This window comes from Hyla sarda, chromosome 1, assembly GCF_029499605.1.
Source record: "Hyla sarda isolate aHylSar1 chromosome 1, aHylSar1.hap1, whole genome shotgun sequence".
Lineage (NCBI taxonomy): Eukaryota > Metazoa > Chordata > Amphibia > Anura > Hylidae > Hyla > Hyla sarda.
The window spans coordinates 247400846-247414002 of record NC_079189.1 but is presented as its reverse complement, the minus strand read 5'-3'; the positions used below and the strand labels follow the sequence as shown (position 1 = coordinate 247414002).

The following is a 13157-nucleotide window of genomic DNA, read 5'->3' as shown; positions in this document are numbered from 1 at the left end:
CAAAAAAAAACCCACATGGCATATCATTTTGGAAACTAGACCCCTCGGGGAACGTAACAAGGGGTTAAGTGAACCTTTATATCCCACAGGTGTTTCACGACTTTTGGATATGTAAAAAAAAAAATTTTTTTTTACCTAAAATGCTTGTTTTCCCAAAAATTTTACATTTTTAAAAAGGGTAAAAGCAGAAAATACCCCCCAAAATTTGTTAGGCAATTTCTCCCGAGTACGGCGATACCCCATATGTGTCCCTAAACTGTTGCCTTGAAATACGACAGGGCTCCAAAGTGAGAGCGCCATGCGCATTTGAGGCCTAAATTAGGGACTTGCATAGGGGTGGACATAGGGGTATTCTACGCCAGTGATTCCCAAACAGGGTGCCTCCAGCTGTTGCAAAACTCCCTGCATGCCTGGACAGTCAACGGCTGTCCGACAATACTGGGAGTTGTTTTGCAATAGCGGGAGGCTCCGTTCTGGAAACAGTGGCGTACCAGACGTTTTTCATTTTTATTGGGGAGGGGAGGGGGGTTGTATAGGGGTATGTGTATACGTAGTGTTTTTTTACTTTTTATTTTATTTTGTGTTAGTGTAGTGTAGTGTTTTTAGGGTACAGTCGCACGGGTGGGGGTTCACAGTAGTTTCTCGCTGGCAATTTGAGCTGCAGCAGAAAGTTTGCAGCAGCTCAAATTTGCAGCCAGATACTTACTGTAATCCTCCGCCCATGTGAGTGTACCCTGTACGTTCACATTGGGGGGGGACATCCAGCTGTTGCATAACTACAACTCCCAGCATGCCCGTTGACTGTCGGTGACTGCTGAGAGTTGCAGTTTTGAAACAACTGTAGGCACACTGGTTATGTATCACTGAGTTTGTGACCTAACTCAGTGTTTCACAACCAGTGTGCCTCCAGCTGTTGCAAAACTACAACTCCCAGCATGTACGGTGCATGGTGTACGGTGACTGCTGAGAGTTGTAGTTTGCAACAGCTGGAGGCACACCGGTCGTGAAACACTGAGTTAGGTAAAAAAAAAACTCTGAGTTTCACAACCAGTGTGCCTTCAGCTGTTGCAAAACTACAACTCTCAGCAGTCACCGACAGCCAACGGGCATGCTGGGAGTTGTAGTTATGCAACCAGCAGATGCACCACTACAACTCCCAGCATGCACTTTTGCTGTTTGTGCAAGCTGGGAGTTGTAGTTATACAACAGCTGAAGGTACACTTTTCCATAGAAAGAATGTGCCTCCAGCTGTTGCAAAACCATAAGTCCCAGCATGCCCATAAGGGAATGCTGGGAGTTGTGGTGGTCTGCCTCCTGCTGTTGCATAACTACAGCTCCCAGCATGCCCTTTTTGCATGCTGAGAGCTGTTGCTAAGCAACAGCACAAGGCTGTCACTCACCTCCAACGATCCAGACGCTGCAGGTCAGTCCCGCCGCCGCCGCTGCTCCTGGGGCCCCGATCCCAACATTAACGCCGGGGATCGGGTCCCCAGCACCCGGGGTGCACGTCCCGCACCCGCTCACGTCCTCCGGAAGAGGGGCGGAGCGGGTGCGTGAGTGACACCCGCAGCAGGCGCCCTGATTGGTCGGCCGGTAATCCGGCCGACGAATCAGGGCGATCGTGAGGTGGCACCAGTGCCACCTCACCCCTGCAGGCTCTGGCTGTTTGGGGCCGTCAGAGACGGCCCCGAACAGCCAGTAATTCCGGGTCATCGGGTCACTGGAGACCCGATTGACCCGGAATCGCCGCAGATCGCTGGACTGAATTGTCCAGCGATCTGCGTCGATTGCCGACATGGGGGGACATAATGACCCCCCTGGGCGATATGCCGGGATGCCTGCTGAACGATTTCAGCAGGCATCCGGCTCCGGTCCTTAAGGACTCGGGATGCAGGGCGTATCCATACGCCCTATGTCCTGAAGAGGTTAAGGACCAAGGGCGTACAGGTACGCCTTTGCTCCCTGGTACTTAAGGACCAAGGGCGTACCTGTACGCCCGTGGGAATTTCGGTCACTGCCGCGCGCCGGGCGGGGACCGGGCAGGGGTGACTGCTGATATCTATCAGCAGGCACCCCGCGCAAATGCCCAGGGGGGTCATTAGACCCCCCCATGTCGGCGATCGGCACAAATCGCAAGTGAATTCACACTATGGTGACCCGGTGAAATAGAAGGGGGATCGCGGATGTCCTAGATACCCACGATCCCCCTGTAACGATAGGAGTGAGGTGGCAGGGTTGCCACCCCTCCTATCTCTGCTATTGGTGGTCTAGACGCGACCACCAATAGCAGATCGGGGGCGGAGGGGTTTACTTTCGGTTTCCCCGTTCTGCCCTCCCATAATAGGCGGGGCAGGATGGGGAAACCGACAGGGACCGGCGCCGAAGATCCACTTACCCATCGGCGACGGCAGCGGGCGACGATTAGCGGTGGCAGCGGGTGACGATCGGCAGAAGAAGAGGACCGCGACGCAGCTCCCTGGATCCGACGTAAGCCGGTGAGTTACTTAGCAACATCTGGAGGGCTACAGTCTGAGACCACTATAGTAGTCTCTAAACTGTAACCCTCCAGATGTTGCAAAACTACAACTCCCAGCATGCCCAGAGAGCTGTTTAGGCTTGCTGGGAGTTGCAGTTTTGCAACAGCTGGAGGTCTACAGTTTGAGACCACTGCAAAGTGATCTCTATACTGTGCACCTCCAGATCTTGCAAAACTACAACTCCCAGCATTCCCAGACAGCAGTTTGCTGTCTGGGCATGCTGGGAGTTGTAGTTTTGCAACATCTGGAGGTCCACAGTTTGGAGACCACTGCAGTCTCTAAACTATAGCTATCCAGATATTGCAAAACTGCAACTCCCAGCATGCCTAAACAGCAAACAGCTGTCTCTGCATGCTGGGAGTTGTAGTTGCAATCCCTCCAGCTGTTGCATAACTACATCTCCCAGCATGCCTTTCGGCGATCAGTACATGCTGGGAGTTGAAGTTTTGCAACAGCTGGAGGCACACTGGTTGGAAAATACTGAGTTAGGTAACAGAACCTAACTGAAGGTTTTCCAACCAGTGTGCCTACAGCTGTTGCAAAACTACAACTCCCAGCATGCACGGTCTGTCAGTACATGCTGGGAGTTGTAGTTTTGAAACAGCTGGAGGTTTGCCCCCCCCCCCATGTGAACGTACAGGGTACATTCACACTGGCGGGTTTACAGTAAGTTTTCTGCTTCAAGTATGAGCTGCGGCAAATTTTTCGCCGCAACGCAAACTCCTAGCGGTAAATTCACTGTAAACCTCTGCCAGTGTGAACGTACCCTAAAAACACTACACTACACTAACACAAAATAAAGGGTAAAACACTACATATACACCCCTTACACTGTCCCCCCAATAAAAATTAAAAACGTATTGTACGGCAGTGTTTCCAAAACAGAGCCTCCAGCTGTTGCAAAACAACAACTCACAGCATTTCCGGACAGCCACTGACTGTCCAGGCATGCTGGGAGTTTAGCAACAGCTGGAGGCACCCTGTTTGGGAATCACTGGCGTAGAATACCCCTATGTCCACCCCTGTGCAATCCCTAATTTAGTCCTCAAATGCGCATGGCGCTCTCTCACTTCAGAGCCCTGTCGTATTTCAAGGAAACATTTTAGTGCCACATATGGGGTATCTCCGTACTCAGGAGAAATTGCACTACTAATTTTGGGGGCTTTTTTTCCTTTTACCCCTTATGAAAAAGAAAAGTTGGGGTCTACACCAGCCTGTTAGTGTAAAAAAAAATTTTTTTTTTACACTAACATGCTGGTGTTGTCCTTTACTTTTTATTTTCACGGGAGGTAAAAGGAAAAAAAGACCCCCAAAATTTGTAACGCAATTTCTCCTGAGTACGGAAATACCCCATATGTTGGCGTGAAATGCTCTGCGGACGCACAACAAGGCTCAGGAGTGAAAGCGCACCATGTACATTTGAGGCCTAAATTGGTGATTTGCACAGGGGTGGCTGATTTTACAGCGGTTCTGACATAAACCCAAAAAAAAAATACCCACATGTGACCCCATTTTGGAAACGACACCCCTCATGGAACGTAACAAGGAGTATAGTGAGCCTTAACACCCCACAGGTGTTTGACAAATTTTCATTAAAGTTGGATGGGAAAATGAAAAAAAAAAAAATTTTCACTAAAATGCAGGTGTCACCCTAAATTTTTCATTTTCACTAGGGAAAATAAAAAAGGCCTCCCAAAATTTGTAACCCAATTTCTTCTGAGTAAGAACATACCCCATATGTGGATGTAAAGTGCTCTATGGGTGCACTACAATGCTCAGAAGAGAAGGAGCGCCATTGGGATTTTGAAGAGAAGATTTGTCAGGAATTGAAGGCCACTTGTGTTTACAAGGCCCCCATGGTACCAGAACAATGGACCCCCCCATATGTGACCTCATTTTGGAAACTACACCCCTCATGTAATGTAATAAGGGGTACAGTGAGCATTTACGCCCCACAGGTGTCTGACAGATTTTTGGAACAGTGATCCGTGAAAATGAAAAATTTTATTTTCCATTTGCACAGCCCACTGTTCCAAAGATCTGTCAAACGCCAGTGGGGTGTAAATGCTCACTGCACCACTTATTAAATTCTGTGAGGGGTGTAGTTTCCAAAATATGGTCACATGTGGGGGGGTCCACTGTTCTGGCACCACGGGGGGCTTGGTAAATGCACATGGCCCCTGACTACCATTCCAAACGAATTCTCTTTCCAAAAGCTCAATGGTGCTCCTCCTCTTTTGAGCATTGTAGTTCGCCCGTAGTGCACTTCAGGTCCACTTATGGGGTACCTCCATACTCAGAAGAGATGGGGTTACAAATTTTGGGGGGTATTTTCTGCTATTAACCCTTGCAAAAATGTGAAATTTGGGGGTAAACACACATTTTTGTGAAAACATTTTTTTTTTTACATATGCAAAAGTCGTGAAACCCGTGTGGGGTATTAAGGCTCACTTTATTCCTTGTTACGTTCCTCAAGGGGTCTAGTTTCCAAAATGGTATGCCATGTGTTTTTTTTTTGCTGTTCTGGCACCATAGGGGCTTCCTAAATGCGACATGCCCCCCCGAGCAAAATCTCAAAAAATAAAATATCACTCTTTCTCTTCTGAGCATTGTAGTTCGCCCGTAATGCACTTCAGGCCAACTTATGGGGTGCCTACATACTCAGAAGAGAGGGGGTTACAAATTTTGGGGGGTATTTTCTGCTATTAACCCTTGCAAAAATGTGAAATTTGGGGGGAAACACATTTTAGTGAAAAATAAAAATATTTTTTTACATATGCAAAAGTCGTGAAACACCTGTGGGGTATTAAGGCTCACTTTATTCCTTGTTACGCTTCCTAAATGCAACATGCCCCCCAAAAACCATTTCAGAAAAACGTACTCTCCAAAATCCCCTTGTAGCTCCTTCGCTTCTGAGCCCTCTACTGCGCCCGCCGAACACTTTACATAGACATATGAGGTATGTCCTTACTCGAGAGAAATTGGGCTACAAATATAAGTATACATTTTCTCCTTTTACCCCTTGTAAAAATTCAAAAATTGGGTTTACAAGAACATGCGAGTGTAAAAAATGAAGATTGTGGATTTTCTCCTTCACTTTGCTGCTATTCCTGTGAAACACCTAAAGGGTTAAAACACTTATTGAATGTCATTTTGAATACTTTGGGGGGATGTAGTTTTTATAATGGGGTCATTTGTGGGGTATTTCTAATGTGAAGACCCTTCAAATCCACTTCAAACCTGAACTGGTCCCTGAAAAAAAGCGAGGTTCAAAATTTTGTGAAAAATTGGAAAAGTGCTGCTGAACTTTGAAGCCCTCTGGTGTCTTCCAAAAGTAAAAACACATCAATTTTATGATGCAAACATAAAGTAGACATATTGGAAATGTGAATAAAAAAATATATTTTGAATATCCATTTTCCTTACAAGCAGAAAGCTTCAAAGTTAGAAAAATGCAAAATGTTCAAATTTTTCATCAAATTTTTGGACTTTTCACCAAGAAAGGATGCAAGTTACCACAAAATTTTACCACTATGTTAAAGTAGAATATGTCACGAAAAAACAACCTCGAAATCAGAATGATAGATAAAAGCATTCCTGTCACGATGCCGGCTGGCAGGTAGTGGATCCTCTGTGCCAGAGAGGGATTGGCGTGGACCGTGCTAGTGGACCGGTTCTAAGCCACTACTGGTTTTCACCAGAGCCCGCCGCAAAGCGGGATGGTCTTGCTGCGGCGGTAGTGACCAGGTCGTATCCACTAGCAACGGCTCACCTCTCTGGCTGCTGAAGATAGGCGCGGTACAAGGGAGTAGGCAGAAGCAAGGTCGGACGTAGCAGAAGGTCGGGGCAGGCAGCAAGGATCGTAGTCAGGGGCAACGGCAGAAGGTCTGGAACACAGGCTAGGAACACACAAGGAACGCTTTCACTGGCACAATGGCAACAAGATCCGGCAAGGGAGTGCAGGGGAAGTGAGGTGATATAGGGAAGTGCACAGGTGAACACACTAATTGGAACCACTGCGCCAATCAGCGGCGCAGTGGCCCTTTAAATCGCAGAGACCCGGCGCGCGCGCGCCCTAGGGAGCGGGGCCGCGCGCGCCGGGACAGAACAGACGGAGAGCGAGTCAGGTAGGGGAGCCGGGGTGCGCATCGCGAGCGGGCGCTACCCGCATCGCGAATCGCATCCCGGCTGGCAGCGGAATCGCAGCGCCCCGGGTCAGAGGACGTGACCGGAGCGCTGCAGCGGGGAGAGTGAAGCGAGCGCTCCGGGGAGGAGCGGGGACCCGGAGCGCTCGGCGTAACAGTACCCCCCCCCTTGGGTCTCCCCCTCTTCTTAGAGCCTGAGAACCTGAGGAGCAGACTTTTGTCTAGGATGTTGTCCTCAGGTTCCCAGGATCTCTCTTCAGGACCACAACCCTCCCAGTCCACTAAAAAAAATTTTTTCCCTCTGACCTTTTTGGCAGCTAGGATTTCTTTGACCGAGAAGATGTCCGAGGAGCCGGAAACAGGAGTGGGAGGAACAGATTTGGGAGAAAAACGGTTGAGGATGAGTGGTTTGAGAAGAGAGACGTGAAAGGCATTAGGGATACGAAGAGAAGGAGGAAGAAGAAGTTTATAAGAGACAGGATTAATTTGACACAAAATTTTGAAAGGACCAAGATAGCGTGGTCCCAACTTGTAGCTAGGGACACGGAAGCGGACATATTTAGCGGAGAGCCATACCTTGTCTCCAGGGGAAAAAACGGGAGGGGCTCTTCTTTTCTTATCCGCGAACTTCTTCATGCGTGATGAAGCCTGTAAGAGAGAATTTTGGGTCTCTCTCCATATGATGGAAAGGTCACGAGAAATTTCATCCACAGCGGGCAGACCAGAGGGCAAGGGAGTAGGGAGGGGGGGAAGAGGGTGACGGCCGTACACCACGAAAAATGGGGATTTGGAGGAAGACTCAGAGACCCTGAAGTTATACGAGAATTCGGCCCATGGGAGGAGATCTGCCCAGTCATCCTGGCGGGAGGAAACAAAATGTCGCAAATAATCACCCAAGATCTGGTTAATTCTTTCTACTTGTCCATTGGACTGAGGATGATATGCAGAAGAAAAATTTAATTTAATCTTGAGTTGTTTACAGAGAGCCCTCCAGAATTTAGACACGAATTGGACGCCTCTATCCGAGACAATCTGCGTAGGCAACCCGTGAAGACGAAAAATGTGTACAAAAAATTGTTTAGCCAACTGAGGCGCAGAAGGAAGACCAGGAAGAGGGATGAAATGTGCCATTTTGGAGAATCGATCAACGACCACCCAAATAACAGTGTTGCCACGGGAAGGGGGTAAATCAGTAATAAAATCCATACCAATCAGAGACCAAGGCCGTTCGGGGACAGGCAGAGGATGAAGAAAACCAGCGGGCTTCTGGCGAGGAGTCTTATCCCGGGCACAGATAGTGCAGGCTCGCACAAAGTCCACAACATCCGTCTCCAGAGTCGGCCACCAATAGAAGCGGGAGATGAGTTGCACAGATTTCTTGATACCCGCATGACCTGCGAGATGGGAGGAGTGACCCCATTTGAGGATTCCGAGGCGTTGGCGAGGAGAAACAAAGGTCTTTCCTGGAGGAGTCTGCCTGATGGAGGCAGGAGAAGTGGAGATCAGGCAGTCAGGTGGAATGATGTGTTGCGGAGAGAGTTCAACTTCTGAGGCATCCGAGGAACGAGAGAGAGCATCGGCCCTAATGTTCTTATCGGCAGGACGAAAGTGAATCTCAAAATTAAATCGGGCAAAGAACAGAGACCACCGGGCCTGGCGAGGATTCAGCCGTTGGGCAGACTGGAGGTAGGAGAGGTTCTTGTGGTCGGTGTAGATAATAACAGGAGAACTTGATCCCTCCAGCAGATGCCTCCATTCCTCAAGTGCTAATTTAATGGCTAGAAGCTCTCGATCCCCGATGGAGTAGTTCCTCTCCGCTGGAGAGAAGGTCCTAGAGAAAAAACCACAAGTGACAGCATGCCCGGAAGAATTTTTTTGTAGAAGAACAGCTCCAGCTCCCACTGAGGAGGCATCAACCTCCAATAGGAAGGGTTTGGAAGGGTCAGGTCTGGAGAGGACGGGAGCCGAAGAAAAGGCAGACTTGAGTCGTTTAAAGGCGTCTTCTGCTTGAGGAGGCCAGGACTTGGGATCAGCATTTTTTTTGGTTAAAGCCACGATAGGAGCCACAATGGTAGAAAAATGTGGAATAAATTGCCTGTAATAATTGGCGAACCCCAAAAAGCGTTGGATAGCACGGAGTCCGGAGGGGCGTGGCCAATCTAAGACGGCAGAGAGTTTGTCTGGATCCATCTGTAGTCCCTGGCCAGAGACCAAATATCCTAGAAAAGGAAGAGATTGGCATTCAAACAGACATTTCTCAATTTTGGCATAGAGTTGGTTGTCACGAAGTCTCTGAAGAACCATACGGACATGCTGGCGGTGTTCTTCTAGATTGGCAGAAAAAATTAGGATATCGTCCAGATATACAACAACACAGGAGTATAACAGATCACGAAAAATTTCATTGACAAAGTCTTGGAAGACGGCAGGGGCGTTGCACAGGCCAAAGGGCATGACCAGATACTCAAAGTGTCCATCTCTGGTGTTAAATGCCGTTTTCCACTCGTCCCCCTCTCTGATGCGGATGAGGTTATAGGCGCCTCTTAAGTCCAATTTAGTAAAGATGTGGGCACCTTGGAGGCGATCAAAGAGTTCAGAGATGAGGGGTAAGGGGTAGCGGTTCTTAACCGTGATTTTATTAAGACCGCGGTAGTCAATGCAAGGACGTAGGGAGCCATCTTTTTTGGACACAAAGAAAAATCCGGCTCCGGCAGGAGAGGAGGATTTACGGATAAAGCCCTTTTTTAGATTCTCCTGGACGTATTCGGACATGGCAAGAGTCTCTGGGGCAGAGAGAGGATAAATTCTGCCCCGGGGTGGAGTAGTGCCCGGGAGGAGGTCGATAGGGCAATCATAAGGCCTGTGAGGAGGTAGAGTCTCAGCTTGTTTTTTGCAGAAAACATCCGCGAAGTCCATATAGGCCTTAGGGAGACCGGTTACTGGAGGAACCACAGAGTTACGGCAAGGGTTACTGGGAACCGGTTTTAGACAGTTCTTGGAACAAGAGGACCCCCAACTCTTGATCTCCCCAGTGGACCAATCCAGGGTTGGGGAATGAAGTTGAAGCCAGGGAAGTCCAAGGAGAATTTCCGAGGTGCAATTGGGGAGGACCAAAAGTTCAATCCTCTCATGATGAGATCCGATGCTCATAAGAAGGGGCTCCGTGCGGAAACGTATGGTACAGTCCAATCTTTCATTATTTACACAATTGATGTAGAGGGGTCTGGCGAGACTGGTCACGGGGATGTTGAACCTGTTGACGAGAGAGGCCAAAATAAAATTTCCTGCAGATCCAGAGTCCAAGAAGGCCACTGTAGAGAAGGAGAAGGCAGAGGCAGACATCCGCACAGGCACAGTAAGACGTGGAGAAGCAGAGTAGACATCAAGGACTGTCTCACTTTTGTGCGGAGTCAGCGTACGTCTTTCCAGGCGGGGAGGACGGATAGGACAATCCCTCAGGAAGTGTTCGGTACTAGCACAGTACAGGCAGAGGTTCTCCATACGGCGTCGTGTCCTCTCTTGAGGTGTCAGGCGAGACCGGTCGACCTGCATAGCCTCCACGGCGGGAGGCACAGGAACAGATTGCAGGGGACCAGAGGAGAGAGGAGCCGAGGAGAAGAAACGCCTCGTGCGAACAGAGTCCATATCTTGGCGGAGTTCCTGACGCCTTTCGGAAAAACGCATGTCAATGCGAGTGGCTAGGTGAATAAGTTCATGTAGATTAGCAGGAATTTCTCGTGCGGCCAGAACATCTTTAATGTTGCTGGATAGGCCTTTTTTGAAGGTCGCGCAGAGGGCCTCATTATTCCAGGACAATTCTGAAGCAAGAGTACGGAATTGTACGGCATACTCGCCAACGGAAGAATTACCCTGGACCAGGTTCAACAGGGCAGTCTCAGCAGAAGAGGCTCGGGCAGGTTCCTCAAAGACACTTCGGATTTCCGAGAAGAAGGAGTGTACAGAGGCAGTGACGGGGTCATTGCGGTCCCAGAGCGGTGTGGCCCATGACAGGGCTTTTCCGGACAGAAGGCTGACTACGAAAGCCACCTTAGACCTTTCAGTGGGAAACAGGTCCGACATCATCTCCAGATGCAGGGAACATTGGGAAAGAAAGCCACGGCAAAACTTAGAGTCCCCATCAAATTTATCCGGCAAGGATAAGCGTATCCCAGGAGCGGCCACTCGCTGCGGAGGAGGTGCAGGAGCTGGCGGAGGAGATGACTGCTGAAGCTGTGGTAGTAACTGTTGTAGCATAACGGTCAGTTGAGACAGCTGTTGGCCTTGTTGCGCTATCTGTTGTGACTGCTGGGTGACCACCGTGGTGAGGTCAGCGACAACTGGCAGAGGAACTTCAGCGGGATCCATGGCCGGATCTACTGTCACGATGCCGGCTGGCAGGTAGTGGATCCTCTGTGCCAGAGAGGGATTGGCGTGGACCGTGCTAGTGGACCGGTTCTAAGCCACTACTGGTTTTCACCAGAGCCCGCCGCAAAGCGGGATGGTCTTGCTGCGGCGGTAGTGACCAGGTCGTATCCACTAGCAACGGCTCACCTCTCTGGCTGCTGAAGATAGGCGCGGTACAAGGGAGTAGGCAGAAGCAAGGTCGGACGTAGCAGAAGGTCGGGGCAGGCAGCAAGGATCGTAGTCAGGGGCAACGGCAGAAGGTCTGGAACACAGGCTAGGAACACACAAGGAACGCTTTCACTGGCACAATGGCAACAAGATCCGGCAAGGGAGTGCAGGGGAAGTGAGGTGATATAGGGAAGTGCACAGGTGAACACACTAATTGGAACCACTGCGCCAATCAGCGGCGCAGTGGCCCTTTAAATCGCAGAGACCCGGCGCGCGCGCGCCCTAGGGAGCGGGGCCGCGCGCGCCGGGACAGAACAGACGGAGAGCGAGTCAGGTAGGGGAGCCGGGGTGCGCATCGCGAGCGGGCGCTACCCGCATCGCGAATCGCATCCCGGCTGGCAGCGGAATCGCAGCGCCCCGGGTCAGAGGACGTGACCGGAGCGCTGCAGCGGGGAGAGTGAAGCGAGCGCTCCGGGGAGGAGCGGGGACCCGGAGCGCTCGGCGTAACAATTCCAGAGTTATTAATGTTTAAAGTGACAGTGGTCAGATGTGCAAAAAACGCTCTGGTCCTAAGGTGTAAAATGGCCTGGTCCTTAAGGGGTTAAATCTCTTGGGCACGGAGTTCACCAGAACCTTACAGGTTGCCCCTGAAGTCCTCTTACACTCCTCCATGACAACATCACTGGTGGATGTTAGAGACCTTGCACTCTCCCACCTTTCATTTGAGGATGCCCCACTGATGCTCAATTGTTATCCATGTCCTCAGCTAACTGTCTTTCTTGTGCATCAACTTTAGAAGAGTTTTAATTCTGGGACAACAGCCATGCAGTCCATTATGATGCAGTGTTTGGTGTATGGTCTGAGCACTGACAGGCTAACTCCCATACCTCCAACCTCTACAGCAATGATGACAGCACTCATACACCCATTTCCCAAAGAAAACCTCTGGATATGATACTAAGCTCATTCTCTCAACTTCTTTAGTCGACTATGGCGAGGCCTGAGTGGAAGCTGTCTTGTGAAACCGCTGTATGGTCTTGCCCACCATGCTGCAGCTCAGTTTCAGGGATCTTCTTATATCCTTGGCCATCTTTATGTAGAGTAACAATTATTTTTTTCACATCCACAGAAAGTTCTTTGCCATGAGGTGCCATGATAAATTTCCAGTGACCAGTATTAGAAAGTGTGAGAGCGATAACGCCAAATTTCAGACACCATTCACACATCAGAGAGAGTCACTTGACATCAGGAAAGAAAATGGCTAATTGGGCCCAATTTGGACATTTTCACTTTTGTTGCCAAGATTAGGTCATTAAGGCTGTATGTTGAGTTATTGTGGGGAGACAGCAACATTAAACACTGTTATACAGGCTGTGCACTACTTTACATTGTGGCAGAGTGTAATTTCCTCTGAGAAAAGATATAATAAAATATTTGGAAAATGTTAGGGTTGTACTCACTTAAGTGAGATACTGTAGGTGCCTTACCCCCCCCCCCCACCCTGCATGCAGCTAGTTACCATTTATAGACCCTCAAATAGGCAGCCCTCCCATATACAGGTCCCCATATAAGTGGTTCCCCCTGTAGGCGGTTCTCCCTGTGTTTAGGTACCGATATGCATAGTTTTCCCCTTATATAAGTCCCCATATAAATAGTTTCCTCCCCTGTAAGTCGTCCCTCCCCATATGTATGTGGCAAAGCCACGGGGTGGGAAGTGAGGTGTATGAGGCAGGTGTTGTAGCCCAGGGGCAGTTGTTGTTAACCCCTTCGTGTTTGTGATGTCAGGGCATGGTTTTAACCAAGAACCACCCAAATGGTAGCACCACTAGTCCTAGTTTGGGCAGGGCAAATAATAGTCCAAGGCCAGGTTAGGGTTAATGGTAGCTTTACTGAGGTAGACAGA

At 49.5% G+C, this 13157-nt stretch overlaps 1 protein-coding gene across 2 annotated transcripts in view; it reads left to right on the top strand.

Moving 5' to 3' along the window:
* PDE4C (phosphodiesterase 4C) overlaps positions 1–13157 on the top strand; it is a 934858-nt gene that overhangs the window by 392324 nt on the left and 529377 nt on the right. The gene's annotated exons all lie outside the window — the stretch shown is intronic.